Genomic DNA, 3,347 nt, shown 5'->3' with positions numbered 1-3,347 from the left:
CCAAAGGTCCTCAGAGCGCAGCCCAGCTACTGTGGGAGTGGGCCAGTCCCCAGAAGGCAAAAGCTGGAGGCTGTTTCCTCCCCTCCCATGTCCAGCAGGATAAGAAGGTGCAGGCATCAGGAGCCGCCACCGCCGGAGCAGCTGGAGCTGCAGCTGGAGCCGGAGCCAGAGCAGCAGGAGCAGGCAGCGCGAGATCAGGAGCAGCGGCAGTGCCAGCAGCCTCAGGAGCAGCAGCAGTGTGCTGGTGAGGTGGCCGAGTGGTGAAGGCGATGGACTGCTAATCCATTGTGCTCTGCACGCGTGGGTTCAAATCCCATCCTCATCGGGCACTTGGCAGTGGTCAGAGTTCCTGGGTGTGAGCAGCCTGATGTGTGCCCCCAGTGAGCCTTTGTTTTAAGACGAGAGTGGCCTGAAAAGACCTTGCAGGTGGCTCAGGACTCACCTCCGCACGAGCAAGAGGAATAGGAATGGAAAAGGAAGATCCAATCCAGGGAACTCACAGGACTGTCAGCCTCTCCTCAGCCCCTGGGAAGAGAGACACTGAAACATCCTGCAAGGACTTTCCAAACACAGGCAGCACAGGAAGGTGGCTGGAGTAGTAAAGCATAAAGCTGCAGTCATGCTGAACCGCTGGTAGCCGTCTGCAGTGAGGTGACCGGCGTGGTGGAGCAGAGAAGAGCAGTCAATGCTGTTCACCTCGCCATCAGTGAGGCTCAACCAGCCACGGAAACGAGAAAGAAAATACACGTAAGACACTTTCTGTCACAGAACACATTTCAAATAAGGTTTTTTATTTTTTTTTGAATGGGAGGCATTGGTCTTCTCTGTTCTCAGAATCTCAGAATCACTGGGGTTGCAAGGGACCTGCTGATATCCTTTAGTCCAAGCCAACTGCTCCAGCAGGGTCACCTTGAGCCGGTTGTGTAGGACACAGTCTACTTGGGTTTTGAGCATCTCCAAGGCTGGAGATGCACAACCTCTCTGGGCAATCTGCTCCACTGTACGACACCCACATGCCTCCCGGTAAGAAAGTGTTTGCTGCCTTTGAGATGGAATTCCATATGTTTTAATTTGTGCCCACGACATCCTGCACTGCCAGTCGGCGCTACCGGTGAGAGTCTGGCTGCCTCTTCATTCCCTGCCGTTCGTATGGGGACAATCCCGGCTCCCAGGGCCTCCCCTCACGCTCCAGACACACAAACCCTCTACAGCTGTGTGACAAAGCGGGTTCTGCAGGGCAGACCTGTGCGGAGGCCGAGCAGCCAGAAACGCCCCCTGCCCAAGGGATGTGGGGCCTGGGGGTCAAGGGCAACTGTTGTCTCCAAAACAAGGTTTGCTGCCCAGTTCACAATTTGCCCAGTTGTAGTACACAGAGATGAGATGTTATTTGTCACAGAGTTGTGCAGGTCTGGGTGCTGGAATAAAGCCAGCACAACAGGAAGAAAAGTAGCAGCCACTATGTACAAAATGTTACCGTCCCCAGGGAGTCCTGCAGACCTAATTGGTCACACATTTGCATACTGGTTACATGATCATTTCAGCATTTAGTGACCAACGTTCAGCTAAAGGACACTTCATCCAACCATCTCAAGATGCGTTTTAAACAAAACTCAAGTAATTGTGCAGGCTTCAAACTGTCTTTGTGAGTGCAACAGAACGCCTCACCACACATTGCAGCATAACATACAAATATAACAACTGCTAATACGATCGTTCCAATCCACCTCTTAATCCACGACTGTGAATCAGGAATCCAGGGCAAAAATCCTGTCCAAACCTCTTGAAATCCGTACGAGCTGTTGTCTTTCTGTGCCTCACGCAAGACGGCAACATGTTTCTGATCTCCTCTAACTCAGTCTTGATTCTTCCAGATTGATCAAAATTCAAACACGGTGTTTTCCCAAAAGTGTCCCAAGACATATAAACAGGAAGGGATATTCCTAATACAGGCACCCTTCATTTGAATTTTCAGGACCTGTGTGCATTCCCAGCAGCGGGTCTTGTCACCCGTCTGCATGGTCTGCTGGGTCAGCATGAAATGGACATTTTGGGCCCATGATTCTCCTGATTTAATCATCTGTGAACTCACCATGTAACCCCGTGAACCATCTAACAGGCAATGACCACCTGATTGTAGAAACAGATCTCTACAAAGAAACAGGTTAATGTAAAGTGCAATTAATACTAATAAAAATCCTTGTATGAGGTTCTATTGCAGTCCAAGTGCAGTTCATCACATTTCTGCAGTTTTAGGGATAAAGTAGTGATCTTGTCTATCAGGTACTCCTGGGTAACTCAGACATTCCTGAGTGTCACCAGTAACAGGACTGGGTAGGGAATATCACATTTGTGACGGATCCATTCAGGTGGTCTCTGGGGTGCTGTCACCGTTATTGGCTTTCACGGCTTTTGTCCCAGACATTTCCCAAGCGTTTTGCATTTCCTTGTGGATAACATCTTGTTGGAATAGTTTATGCCTTTTCTTGAGCACGCTAAGCCATTTTACCATTTATTTGGTGGATAACAATCTTTTGCCTAATTCTACTCAGGTAATATCCACTTACACTTCACGTGCCAATGCTGTCAGTTGTGTTAACTAGACCTGACTCATTCCAACAGACAAACTTCCATAAATCAACTGCTTCACTTCACTGGCGTTGAACTTGGTTCCAAACAGCTTCATGTCATTGACTCTGCTCTCTTTGAAAGGTCACGGGAACGAAGGGAAGGTGCAAACTCTCCAAAATACGGACATTGCACCCACCCTAAAAATGGACGAGGAGGAAAATCTCAGGAACTACAGGCTGGTCGATGAAACTTTACATTTTGAGTTCCTGTTGTTATTGTTTTAATGGAAAACAAAGCTTACAGGAGAGAAAGAATTGCACAAGAGCAACACCTTTGAGAGATGCTCACCAGAACTGTTAAACAATGCCATCTCCATTTTCTTTAGGAACCCCCCACCAACTTTATATTAAAAAAATCAGTTGGCAAAAATTTGCAGTTGATCATTTACTTAGTAATTATACTCAAACCTTTGCAATTTAGATTGTTTCGAGTGAAAACTAAAAGCATTGGTGTCAGCTTTCCATCTCCCACTGTCTCTTTGTGTGAGCAGAGTAAGTGGTGCAGTGAAGAACGTCTTGGTTTGGTTTTCGTTTGCCTGTTTGTTTCAATGCAATTTCATGTTGCCGAGTGCTTTGGCTCCTTGTGTTTCTACCTGGGGCTTATCCAGGAGAATCCATCAGAGTGCACCAGCCTCTCCAGAGGGAGAACAAACACGACAAGCAAACTGAGGAAACTAAACGGTGTCGGGTTTGTGGTGACAAATCCAATAGATCTGAGGG

At 47.9% G+C, this 3,347-nt stretch overlaps 1 non-coding gene across 1 annotated transcript; it reads left to right on the top strand.

Moving 5' to 3' along the window:
• The first annotated feature begins 243 nt into the window (after positions 1–243).
• On the top strand, positions 244–325 carry TRNAS-GCU (transfer RNA serine (anticodon GCU)). The gene has a single exon. It is a non-coding gene; the product is annotated as a tRNA-Ser (tRNA).
• The last annotated feature ends 3,022 nt before the right edge of the window (positions 326–3,347 follow it).

This window comes from Columba livia, chromosome 23 (genome assembly GCF_036013475.1).
Source record: "Columba livia isolate bColLiv1 breed racing homer chromosome 23, bColLiv1.pat.W.v2, whole genome shotgun sequence".
Classification (NCBI taxonomy): domain Eukaryota; kingdom Metazoa; phylum Chordata; class Aves; order Columbiformes; family Columbidae; genus Columba; species Columba livia.
The sequence above is the reverse complement of the archived record's forward strand: the minus strand, read 5'-3'. Positions and strand labels throughout refer to the sequence as shown.